Genomic DNA, 14,141 nt, shown 5'->3' with positions numbered 1-14,141 from the left:
GTTTCAACTTCAACATCAGTCCTTCCAATATACACCCAGGACTGATCTCCTTTAGGGTGAACTGGTTGGAATGAGTAAAGAAGATGTGGTATATTCTTTATATATGTATATATAAAAAACACACACACACTGAAATACATTGAGTCATCTCAACTTATAAAAGGATAAATTTGCCATTTGCAACAATGTGATGGATTTGGAGGATATTGTGAGTAGTGAAATAAGTCAGACAAAGACAAATGCTATGTTTTCACTTATATGTGGAATCTGAAAATAGATCAAATGAATGAATATAGCAAAACAGAAATAGACTCACAGATATGGAGAGCAAACTAGTGATTACCAGTGGGGAGAGGGGTTGACAGAGGGGCAAGATAGAGGAAGATTAAGAGGTACAAACTACTAGGTATAAAGTAAGTAAGATACAAGATTGCAACGTGCACCACAGTGAATATAGACAGTTTTATTTAATAACTATTAATGGAGCTACTTAATAGGTAATTGGGCTTCTGTGGTGGCTCAGATGGTAAAGAATCTACCTGCAATGTGGGAGACCTGGGTTTGATCCCTGGTTGGAAAGATCCCTTGGAGAAGGGCATGGCAACCCATTCTAGTACTCTTGCCTGGAGAATCTGCATGGACAGAGGAGCCTGGTGGACTACCGTCCATGGGGTTTCAAAGAGTCAGACATGATGGAGCGACTAAACATAAGCATACAAACACAACACATGGAGTATAATCTATTAAATTATTGAGTCAATGTATTGTGCACCTGAAATTAATCTAATATTATATATCAATGTGCCAGTGTGTGTGTTCAGTCATGTCTGATTCTTTGTGACCCCATGGACTGTAATACCAGGCTCCTTTGTCCATAGAATTTTCCAGGCAATAATACTGAAATGGGTTGCCATTTCCTCTTACCGATTCAGGGATCGAACCCCATCACTTGGAACTACTGCATTGGCAGGCAGATTCTTTACCACTGGGCCACCAGAGAAGCTCCTATGTGAATTTAAAAAGAAAAGCCATTTTCTTACTATATTCAGTTTAGTTGAATTCAGTTGCTCAGTCGTGTCCAAGTTTTTGCAACCACATAGACTGCAGCACACCAGGCTTCCCTGTCCATCACCAACTCCTGGAGCTTGCTCAAACTCACATCCATTGAGTCGGTGATGCCATCCAGCCATATCATCCTCTGTCACTCCTTTCTTCTCCTGCCTTCAATCTTTCCCAGTCTTTTCCAATGAGTTCAGTTCTTTGCATCAGGTGGCCAAAATATTGGATCTTCAGCTTCAGGATCAGTCCTTCTAATGAATATTCAGGGTTGATTTCCATTAGGATTGACTGGTTTGATCTCCTTGCAGTAGAAGGGACTCTAGAGTCTTCTTCAACATCACAGTTCAAAAGCATCAATTCTTCAGTGCTCAGCTTTCTTTAGAGTCCAACTCTCACATCCATACATGGCTACTGGAAAAATCATAGCCTTGACTAGATGGACATTTGTTGGCAAAGTAATGTCTGTTTTTTTTAATATGCTGTTTAGGTTTGTCATAGCTTTACTTCCAAGGAGTAAGTGTCTTTTAATTTCATGGCTGCAGTCACCATCTGTAGTAATTTTGGAGCCCAAGATATTAAAAACTCTGACTGTTTCCATTGTTTCCCCATCCATTTGCCATGAAGTGATGGGACTGGATGCCATGATCTTAGTATTCTGAATGTTGACTTTTAAGCCAGTTTTTTTTTTTTCTGAAATAGAAACTCTCCTCTTTCACTTTCATCAAGAGGTTCTTCAGTTCCTCTTCACTTTCTTCCATAAGGGTGGTGTCATCTGTATATCTGAGATTACTCATATTTCTCCTGGCAATCTTTATTCCAGCTTGTGCTCCATCTAGCCTGGCATTTCTCATGATGTACTGTGCATATGAGGTAAATAAGCAAGGTGACAATATACAGCCTTGATGTACTCTTTCCCCAATTTGGAACCAGTCTCTTGTTCCATGTGCAGTTTTAATTGTTGCTTCTTGACCTGCATACAGATTTCTCAGGAGGCAGGTCAGGTGGTCTAGTATTCCCATCTCTTTAAGAATTGTCCACAGTTTGCTGTGATCCACACAGTCAAAGACTTTGATGTAGTCAACGAAGCAGAAATAGATGTTTTTCTGGTATTCTCTTGCTTTTTCTATGATCCAACAGATGTTGGCAGTTGATCTCTGGTTTCCTCTGCCTTTTCTAAATCCAGCTTGAACATCTGGGAGTTCATAGTTCATGTACTGTTGAAGCCTGGATTGGAGAATTTTGTGCATTACTTTGCTAGCATGTGAGATGAGTGCAGTTGTGTGGTAATTTGAGCATTCTCTGGCATTGTCTTTCTTTGGGATTGGTATGAAAGCTGACCTTTCCAGTCTTCTGGCCACTGCTGAGTTTTCCAAATTTGCTGGCATATAGAGTGCAGCACTTTCACAGCATCATCTTTTAGAACTTGAAATAACTCAGCTGAAATTCCATCACCTCCACTATCTTTGTTCATAATGCTTTGTTTGTAATGCTTCCTAAGGCCCACTTGACTTCACATTCCAGGATGTCTGGCTCTAGGTTTGTGATCACACCATGGTGGTTATCTGGGTCATGAAGATCTTTTTTGTATAGTTCTTCTGTGTATTCTTGCCACCTCTTCTTAATATCTTCTGTTTCTGTTAGGTCCATACCATTTCTGTCCTTTATTGTTCCCATCTTTGCATGAAAAGTTCCTTTGGTATCTCTAATTTTCTTGAAGAGATCTCTAGTCTTTCCCATTCGATTGTTTTCCTCTATTTCTTTGCATTGATCACTGAGGAAGGTTTTCTTATCTCTCCTTGCTATTCTTGAGAACTCTGCATTTAGATGGGTATATCTTTCCTTTTTTCCTTAGCCTTTAGCTTCTCTTCTTTTCTCAACTATTTGTAAGTCTTCCTTAGACAACCATTTTGCCTTTTTGCATTTCTTTTTCTTGGGGATGGTCTTGATCACTGCCTCCTGTACAATGTCATGAACCTCTGTCCATAGTTCTTCAGGTACTCTATTAGATTTAATCCCTTGAATCTCCTTGTCACTTCCACTTCCTTAATCATAAGGGATTTGACCTAGGTCATACCTGAATGGTCTAGTGGTTTTCCCTATTTTCTTTAAATCTGAATTTTTCAATAAGGAGTTCATGATCTGAACCACAGTCAGCTCCTGGTCTTGTTTTTGCTGGCTGTATAGAGCTTCTCCATCTTTGGCTACAAAGAATATAATCAATCTGATTTTGGTATTTACCATCTGGTGATGTCCATGTGTAGAGTCTTTTCTTGTGTTGTTGGAAGAGGGTGTTTGCTATGACCAGTTCATTTTCTTGGCAAAACTCTGTTAGCCATTTCCCTGCTTCATTTTGTACTCTGAGGCCAAAATTGCTTGTTACTCCAGGTATCTCTCGACTTCCTACTTTTGCATTCCAGTCCCCTATGATGAAAAGGACTTCTTTTTTGGGTTTTAGTTCTAGGTCTTGTAGGTACTCATAGAACCGTTCAACTTCAGCATAGACTTGTATTACTGTGATGTTGGTTGGTTTGCTTTGGAAATGAACAGAGATCATTCTGTCGTTTTTGAGCTTGCACCCAAGTAACTGCATTTTGGAATCTTTTGTTGACTATGAGGGCTACTCCATTTCTTCTAAGGGGTTCTTGCCCATACTAGTAGATATAATGGTCATCTGAGTTAAATTCACCCATTCCAGTCCATTTTTGTTTTCACTGATTCCTAAAATGTCGATGTTCAGTCTTGCCATCTCCTTCTGACCGCTTCCAATTTACCTTGATTCACGGACCTAACATTCCAGGTTCCTGTGCAGTATTGTTCTTCACAGTGTTGGACTTTGCTTCCATCAGGAGTCACATCCACAAGGGTCCTGTCCACAGCTTGGCATTGTTTTCGCTTTGGCTTCGTCTCTTCATTTTTTCTGGAGTTATTTCTCCACTCTTCTCCAGTAGCATTTGGGCACCACCGACCTGGGGAGTTCATCCTCAGTTTCCTAGCTTTTTCCCTTTTCATACTGTTCCTGGGGTTCTCAAGGCAAGAATACTGAAGTGTTTTTCCATTCCCTTCTCCAGTGGACCGTGTTTTGTCACAACTCTCCTCCATGACCCGTCCATCTTGGGTGGCCCTACGTGGCATGGCAGTTCATTGAGTTAGAAAAGCCTGTGGTCCATGTGATCAGTTTGGTTGGTTTTCTGTGATTGTGGTATTCATTCTATCTGCCCTCTAATGAATAAGAGGCTATGGAAACTTCCTGATGGTCTACTAAATTATCACAACATTAGTCATGCCAGACTTCCCCCTCCTTTTTTTTTTTTTTTTGGTTAAATACTTATTCATTTACTTATTGAAGTATATTTGATATATTGTATTATATTCATTTCAGATATACAGCCTTTTAGACTGCATATTTCTTAAGTATAATGATTCATTCTTCCTTTGTTTTACTTAGCATTGTTCTAGCCTTATGGCAGCATGTCATTATTAAAAGGTGGGAATTTTTCAGAAGCTAGCATTTTTATATATACTCATGTATTTTAAAATTTCCCTATATAATGTGGAATCAAGAGAGAGCTCTTTTTTTTTTTTGGTTTATTGCATTGTTTTTAAGATACCTCTTACAGTGGAATCTTGGGGAATTTAAAACAATTTTTGGCTAAAGCCACAGTGAACAAGGAAAAAGTCCAAATAGAATTCCAAGTCTAGATACACATTAGTAATCCAGCCCTGACTTCAGAAACACTTTTAAAGTAAGTTGTTCTGTGAAAACTAAATCATAAATGACAGTTCTTCCAAGATTAATTCTTAAACTACTATGACATAATACGTTTCATGAATGCCAACGGCTCTTATTTGATTCAGAAGGGACTACAACCAGTAAATGATGTCTTGTGGTTCTCAATCTGGCTTTATTTATCACTGTATTCTGAAGCTTCAGGAATAAGATTTGTAAGACTAGTGGATATAAAACATTTCTTTAATGTTCTTGATACTACTTCTAAATCTTTAGGAACTGTGCAAAAATGGGAGAGAAAAAAAATACATAGGACCCAATAAATTTTTAAGTTTTAACACGTTATGAAATATGTTCTTTTATTTAAAATATATAGTACAATAACTTTTTTTTTCCTGAAAGAACATTCAGAGAGATGTAGGATTCTCTGTGCTATCTAACATGGTACCAACTATCCACATATGTGACTGTGAGCACTTCGAATATGGTTGGTCCAAACTGAGATATGATATAAATATAAAGTATGCACCAGATTTTGAAGACTTCATATTAAAGAAAATATAATGTAAAATATCTCAAAGTAAGTTTTGTATAGATTATATATTGAAATGATAATATTTTGGATATGTTTGGCTAAGTAAGTATGTTATTAAAATTAACTTTCCTTGTTTCTTTGCTTCTTTTAATGTGGCTACTAGAACATTTACAATGTGCTTTCCTTTTGTGTCTCACATATTCTACTGGACAATGTTGCTTTATTTATTTATTTTGAAATTTATTTGGATCATTCATTATAATTTTATGCCTGTTTCTTACTTTGGAAATATGCATGTGTTTTTCACTTTTTAATTTTATATTGGAATGTAGTTGAGTAACAATGTTGTGACAGTTTCAGGTGTATAGCAAAGTGATTCAGTTTTATATATATATCCATACACACACACGTATTCATTTCTTTTTGAATTCTTTTCCCATTTAGGTTGTCACATAATCATAAGCAGAGTTCCCTGTGCTACACAGTAGGTTCTTATTTGGACAATGCTGCTTTAGATCACTGAATCTGTCATTTCAGCTATAGGCAACCATGTTCAAATTCCTAAATATTAAGTGTCTCTTGCTTGTGAGGCCCTTTCCCCTCTTCCTGAGACTGGTATCCTTCTTGTTGAGAGACAGATTAAGAGGTAAAATAGATGTAAGAGAAATATTAGAGCATCAGTGATATGCGTTGTGCCATATGAATATTCACTGAAAGGAATGATGCTGAAGCTGAAGCTCCAATACTTTGGTCACCTGATGCAAAGAACTGACTCACTGGAAAAAACTCTGATACAAGGAAGGCAGGAAGAGAAGGAGACGACAGAGGATGAGATCATTGGATGCCATCACCGATGCAATGGACATGAGTTTGAGTAGGCTCTGGGAGAGTGATGGACAGGGAAGCCTGGCGTGCTGCAGTCCATGGGGTCACAAAGAGTTGGACATGACTGAATGATTGAACTGAACTGATATGCCATCAAAAGAGTAGAGATAGAAGTGGGCAGCATATTCTGTCACTGCAAGTAGGTTGTTTTTCCTTTTTCAAGAAAACTCTAGAATCCATCCCTTTAAAATGTTTAATGTCTGTTTAATCCCCTAGTAAAGATTAGATGATGTCTACAACCAAAACTGTGGACCTCATAGAATATGAGAATGACAAATTTTAACCTTATTTGAGAGGAAAGAACTGGGTGAGATGGGTTAAATATTGTGATTTTATACTGTCTGCTGATTTGATAGTGACTGAAATTGATTTATAATATAGCATTTATTATTTTATTGCAATTCTGTGCTTTGAGAATGGGGAAGTGTTTATTTAAGTAGCCATACTTTGTAAAGAAAGAGCCTTCTAAAGAAGGAACCAAACATCTGACCTCTGGACATGAGTTCAAACAGCCCTCCCACTGAGAGTAAAGGCCTCTTAGTTTCATGAAGAAGAGGATGGAAAGGAGGCTGAGTTATAAAATCTCTAAGCTTTTGTTCAACGTTAAGATTTTTTCCTTTTCTTTTTTCAAGGCTTTGTTGCAGTCTTGTGAACTACACTGTTTAGAATTAACGAAAGATAATATTGTCACCATGTAATCTGTTGGAATCTTATTATTTTATTTAAGTAAGAGGAAAGCATGAGTTTTGTGTTAGCAAAAAGGGAGACATTTTCAATAACCTCTTACTGCTTATGAAGTTATGTTTTAGACGTTCTTAATTGTCTCCAGGGAGAGAAGGACATAATTGTGTTGTTCACAAGGAAGCAATTTAAGTGGCCACACTTGCTTCCCCAAATGGATCTTTGCTTGTTTTAGGAGCGGAAATGGGAGGGGGGTGCTTATTCATCTAAATTGCAAAATGTTGAATACATCAGCCATTTTAAGATGAGATTTGAAAATTGCTAATATTCCATTTAAAAATTGCTAATATTCCATTCCCTGAGCTATGAAAATGGATAATTTTGCCTAACCAATTAAGTAAAATGCTGTAATGTCTTGGTTAAGATATAAAGACAGGCGTTGCTGTGGGTTTCTTTGTTGTTGTTGTTTAGTCCAAGTCGTGTCCAACTCTTTTGCGACCTCATGAACTATAGCCTTCCAGGCTCCTTTGTTTATGCCATTCTCTAGGAAAGAATACTGGAATGGGTTGCCATTTCCTTCTCCAGGGGATCTTTCTGACCCAGGGGTTGAAGCTGCACCTCCTGCGTTAGCAAGCAGATTCTTTACCACTGAGCCACCAGGGAAGCCCATGAGTTTCTTTTTAAAATGCATTTTTTCTATTTGACAGATAAACTGTTGGATGCTAATCAAGGGAACTGTAGTAGTTATAGCACCTAAAGATAGCATTCCATCCATCAGCACCATGGAGTGTTTACAGAAGAGGCTTTGAAGCATCTGCTGGGGGAGTCAACTTAGAGATGCTATATAGATCTCTTCCAATACTTTAGAATGCTTTCAGATGGTATAGGAAATTTGACTTGTGCTATTTGGTGGCTCATTGGTAAAGAATCCTCCTGCCAATGCAGGGGATATGGCTTCAATTAATGAATTGGAGAAGGAAATAGCAACCCACTCCAGTATTCTTGCCTGGGAAATCCCATGGACAGAGAAGCCTGGTGGGCTACAGTCCATGGGTTCACAAAATAATCAGACACGACTTAGCCACTAAACAACAGCATGTGACTTCAAGTGAATTAGGAAAAAGAGATGATCTTAAAAGATGAGGGAAGTTTAAGTTCACCCAAGAGAATCCTGGTAACTCAGTTGGTAAAAAGTCTGCCTGCAATGCAGGAGACCCCTGGTTCAATTCCTGGATCAGGAAGATCCCCTGGAGAAGGAATGGGCTACCCATTTCAGTATTCTTGGGCTTCCCTGGTGGCTCAGACAGTAGAGAATCTGCCTGCAGTGTGGGAGATCTGGGTTCATTCCCTGGGTTGGGAAGATCCCCTAGAGGAGAGCATGGCAACCCACTCCAATATTCTTGCCTGGAGAATCCTCATGGATAGAGGAGCCTGGCAGGCTGCAGTCCACGGAATTGCAAAGAGTCAGACACAACTGAGCAACTAAGCACCAGAGAAACCTAACACATAGAAATAACAGTGAATTTGGTGACACTTGGACGTCGGGTTTACCCATGAAAAGATGTGTTTAAGCAGAGGATGGACAGTGGTTTATAAAGTATCCTGTAGTGGAATTTCAATCTTTGGATTTAATTTAATAGGATATTAGACAGACTAATTTTCAAAAACCTTTCAATGTTAAGATTATATGAAAAACAGTAACTACTGTGTGTTAAGAGGTCTCTAAAAAGAAAACTCCTGGTATCTGGATTACATTATCCATTGCAAATTCTATGAAATACAGTTTTATGTTTTAAACTGTTGACTATTTGTATTAAAATTTACATCCCCACTTGAGTGCAATGGAGAGCATGTTTATTAGCATCGGTCTCTATATTCTAGGAAAATCGCTTTTGCTGACAGGTGGCTAAGAAGTGTAGGTATTTATGCAGCCCTCCCACACATAGCAGAACCTGGAAGCTGATAGTTCTGTTGGCACAGCTAGTCTGCACACTGACCTGATTAAAATATCAATCGGCTAAGACCTTGTGAGACTTATTTTCACACAGCTGTTTCATAGGAGATAGCATTCATTTTGTGCCCTTGTGATTTTACACAGTGAGGATTTGAAAGAGACCAAACTTATAACCCTCACAAAACTGTGAAGATGGGAATGTGTCCCTTGTCTAATTTCTTACTAAGTTGGCATGACAAGATATTAGAGCAAAGGCGAAGGTGGAAATTTCCTCTTTCATTGGTTTTCAACCCTGGGTATCCCTTGGAATTCCTGGAGATTAAAAATTAAATTCAAATCTGGACCGCATACTCAGGGATTTTTTGCTTGGACTAAAGTGGTTATTGGGCTCTGGTTTAGGGTTTTTTTTTTTTTTTTTTTTTGACAGCTCCCCAGGTAATTCTAATATGTAATCAAGGTTGGGAAGTAATAATCTTTTCTAACTTTTTAATTTTCTTAATAGGGATATTAGGACTTAGAGGAATAGTTCTCAACAGCTTTGATGCTTGTAACATGCTCTTAAAAGTTGTAGGTCTGGGCAATACCCTTTAGGGAATCAGAAGACTGAAAACCACTCGAAACCACAAAGTGATAGTTAGAACGCAGCACACTCTCTTATTGCAGTATGATGATGACTCACAGTGTCCACAGAAGCATCCCTGGTCATTGTTCTGGTGTCCTGGTCAACTTTGTCAACAATTCTTTACTGTCCTGACAGTGCGCTCTTACATATTCACAGTCAAATTCTTGCAGCTTCTCCAAATTTATGACCTTTCGTTAATGCCGGCTTCTTATTCACTCATAACTGCAATAAGCTTTACTGTCCTTGAAACCCAATTCCATGACCTGCCTTGTTCAACAATTTGTCTAATGGGATTTCGTTCTTCCATTCATCCCTGGAGAGAAAGAAGCAAACACAGTTCTTGTCTTCCTGGAAGTTATAGACCTTAATCAAATAATCATTTATACAAAGGTAAAATTGTGTCTATAACAAGTACAAAGAAGATGTACATCTCTGTGAGAAGATGTAAAGCAAAGATTTGACCAAATTGGAGAAGTCTGGACAAGGTTTCCTTGATGAAGAGGAAGATGAGCAGGATGTAACTAAGCAAAAAGTGAAAGGGAAGATCATTCCTGATTTAAGATATTAAATGTTTTACTCTACTCAGTTGTAACAAAGTATAATATTATATGTTGATCAAATTTAGCTGAATACCTCAGAATGGTTTGAATGTCAAAGGATTTCAATTAGGAATGTAACAAATAGAATGTGTTGAAGTGAAACTTGTTTGGAAATGATTAGGTCAGTGAAAAATTGTTTATTGATATTGTTAACTATTGAGATTACACAAATACTAAGGGATAATGTTTTATAAATGGCCTTGGAACCAGGGATGATATAAAAATTCACATACATAGTTGCATTTGTCTCAATAGATTTCAGCATTTTTGATAAGGAATTTTCAAAAAAAATCAATCTACCCTGACACTGTTATGAAATATGGTGCTTATGATGGTTTTTTTAAAGTATTTTTTTTTTTAATTCAGATCAAGCCCCTTGCATGTTCTATTTGTCCTGTCTAATTTTATGAATAGAATAAGTTAGTTTCTCCAATGTGCTTACGATTATTTATTTGGAGAAGGCAATGGCACCCCACTCCAGTACTCTTGCTTGGAAAATCCCATGGACGGAGGAGCCTGGTGGGCTGCAGTCCATGGGATAGCGAAGTCAGACACGACTGAGCAACTTCACTTTCACTTTTCACTCTCATGCATTGGAGAAGGAAATGGCAACTCACTCCAGTGTTCTTGCCTGCAGAATCCCAGGGACAGAAGAGCCTGGTAGGCTGCCATCTCTGGGGTCGCACAGAGTCGGACATGACTGAAGCGGCATAGCAGCAGCAGCAGCAGACCTGCTAAAGTGTCTCTGAACAAAATGCTGAAGTCTTCCATAAATTTAAGGAAGGGCAGAAAATAATAGATGGATCAGCAATTCTTGGGCCTTTCTATTGAGACCACACGATGGATGATACAGTTCTTGAGTACAGATTTAGATCCAATAGTTAAATGTCCGCTTCTGTTTCTTCTGGTGATGAAAACATGTAAGATTGCATGTAAGTGAGAAGAGTCTCATAGAGCTATTTTTGATACTTGAATTAAAATAGATACCTGTGTTTCAAACTCCTATATCTTCTTAAATAATATTTGATCCATCTCATTCCTAAACATAGTTCAACATTTATCCATTTCAGCTCTGTCTTAAAAGTTAAGAAATTGTTTTCTCTTTTAACATCAAGTTCAAATATCTTATAAATAATGGGAAGAGAATCTTTATTCTAACAAGTGGGCCATTGAGCTGTTGTTCATTTCTATAGAGAAATCTTTTTGGTAGCTTCAGTGAGACAGTCTTCCCTAGAAAGTATTACCACCTTCTCTCTGAACTAACATGACTCTCTCAGAGGTGATGGGTGTTGCCTTAAACTAACAGTTAGAGACTGAAGATACACACACACATGCTCACACTCCACCCCCCCACACACATGACATCTTTATTCATTTATCTGTCAATGGACGTTTCGTTTGCTTCCATGTCTTGGCTATTGTAAATAACGCTGCTATGAACATTGGGGTGCATGTATCTTTTCAATTTATAATTTTCTCTGGATATATGCCCAGGAATGGGATTGCAGGATCATATGGTAGCTCTATGTTTAGTTTTTTAAAAAGGAACCTCCATACTGTTCTCTATAGTGGCTGAACCAGCTTACATGTTACCAACCTATTCATTCCTTAAATACAACTCCAGTATCACTCTTCCTTAAGGCTGCCTTCATGTCTTCAAGGAAGTATTAGCTACTCCCATCAACCGTGTACTCAGTCCATAGCGCTCCTGTATGTTATGTTCTCTGGTTTACAATTTATTTACTTTCACATGAAACTTGAACTCCTCAAAGCTAGGCACCTCACAAAGGTTTGATCTATTCATGTACGTTATAGCATAGTTTTTGGTGTGGATTACACACCGGAGAGAGGTTTACTGAAGTAAACAATTGGGTAGGTGCATGAATGAGTGAGTGTGAGTGAGGATGAAAGGCCTTTTAAGCAGATTAAGCAAGTGTTAAGGACATGGGTTTCTGCCTTGAATCGTGCAAATGCTCAGTATACAAAGAATATTGCTAGTCTTGCTTTAATGAGCAATAAAAATAGCTAACATCTTAGGCCTTGGTAACAAGAGACCATAAAAAATTAAGGTGGAGGACCCTCAGACACTGGTGATGTCAGCCTGAGTTTTAACAGTTTTGTGAAGGATGGCATTTTGATGACTGTGAGAACAAGGCTTTATTTTTTGAAATGTCTCAGTGATACGCGTTGAGTTATGACAAGCAGGGAGCCAGGAGCATCTGACTTACAAGCTTCTGGCTGGTTTCTTAAATATGTGCACCTAGGAGTTATCTGGAGCCTGTTTCCTATACACTGACAATATTACCTTGAACTTCCTAATACCAAGCTGTCTTGATGCTATTTATTATTCTGGTTGCCTTTATAATTTTGAAAACCTTGAGTCCTGAGAAAAATTATTTACGTCCTTGGCTAGTGAGCTGACTAGCTACTAAGCCTACAACATAAAGAGGATAAGGGGTTATTGTCTAGGTGCTCTTTAGGGTGTCCAGTAGACAGTTCTGCAACATCTCTCATTTCTTTGCTTTCCTGCTCCAGCACACTTTCCCAGGGTACCACCAATCTACCACATATGCTGTCACTGAGGTCTTGGAAGCCCTCCAGGCACTGTTGTAGCTAACTGACATGCTACTACGGATAAATGGTTTAGTTAGTATTTTATCAAGTCCTAGAAAAACTTAGCTTATATACGAAATAGAGAAACTTTTTTTTTAAGTACATTGAATAAAGGAGTGTTTATTTTTTTTCCTTTTGGTATGTTAATTTTATAAATTTCAAAGTAGACAGCTTCTAAATGTTTTAAGATAAATGAACTCTCAAAGCTCAGATCAGAAGCTGACAGTTTTATAGATGATGCTTTTGCAGAATGTAATCCATAAAGAACATCCAGTCTGTTTACTACTGAAATGAATTAGAACTGCCGAAGCCGAACATCCTAATGAGGTTTCAGAAAGGTCAGGCTTAACAATAGAGCCGCCCAAAGTTGAGTCAGTGCTTTCCTCCTGAGAGTAATGAGATGACTTGTGAAAAAAAATGTTGAGGTGCAATTAAGCAGAATTAGATTTTCATACTCAAGATTATTCATTTGGAGGTTTCACCTGGGTTTCTCCTAGCCTTTGTTAGTCAGAGACAGCAAAAATAGAACTCCAATCAGATGGTTGTAGTGGGGAGATCTTAGTGAAGGAACTTCTTGCAGAGATGTGATCAAGGGAGAAGTGATGGTCTATGAGACGGGAGTGGGAAACCGAGGCCTAAAGGAGCAGGAAGTGAGACTGTTAATGGGCTGTGAGCTAAAGCTGAAGAACCCTGCCCTTAGCAGGAAAACCTGCCTACGGAAATGGAGGGTCATGATGAATTAAAAAGAAAACAAAAGGACAAGAAAGAAAACAAAAGAAAAATAAGCATCTCATAGCTAGAAGGACATGCAGAAGAAAATAGATGGCCTCTTTTTGCACTCGGTTCCTGCTGGCATTTACCGTTGGTCACATCCAAATGGAAGCCAAGTGACGCTTTCTCCTCAGAACGCTGATCAGAAGTTGTCTCACTGATTCTTGTCTTTGTCATCTGTTATTTTCTGGGTCTCTGATCTATTTTTTCCCACTTTCTGTATGGAACTCTGTAGTTGCAATATGTCTTACTGCTTTCGTGCATTTTGCATTCTCATCCCCTATCTTTATTAGAATGTTACACCATATATTTCAACTTGAGTGACAACTCCTATTATTAGCATTTGTTTAAAAATTAATCTGAATAAAATTTATGTGTTTGGTATTTCTTATGGAATTAGAAGGTTAAAAAAACACTTTCCCCTGTTAGTTTCAGATGTACAAAATAATGACTCACACCTTCTGTGTCTTTTTGGTTTTTTAACGTTATTGAGGCTTTCAATGGCTAAGTCAAAGATCTTTCCTGGTAAAGGTCATAGTGCATTTGAAAATATGAGGATTATTTTCAAATATCTTTTGATATTGATCTCTAACATAATTCCACAGTGCTAAGAGAACAGACTCTATATGATTTCAGTGCCTTTAGATCATGAAATTTTTGTACTTTGTTAAATGGTTATGTTCCAGTGTCTCCTG

Source organism: Oryx dammah, unplaced genomic scaffold, assembly GCF_014754425.2.
Source record: "Oryx dammah isolate SB20612 unplaced genomic scaffold, SCBI_Odam_1.1 HiC_scaffold_28, whole genome shotgun sequence".
Lineage (NCBI taxonomy): Eukaryota > Metazoa > Chordata > Mammalia > Artiodactyla > Bovidae > Oryx > Oryx dammah.
The sequence above is the reverse complement of the archived record's forward strand: the minus strand, read 5'-3'. Positions refer to the sequence as shown.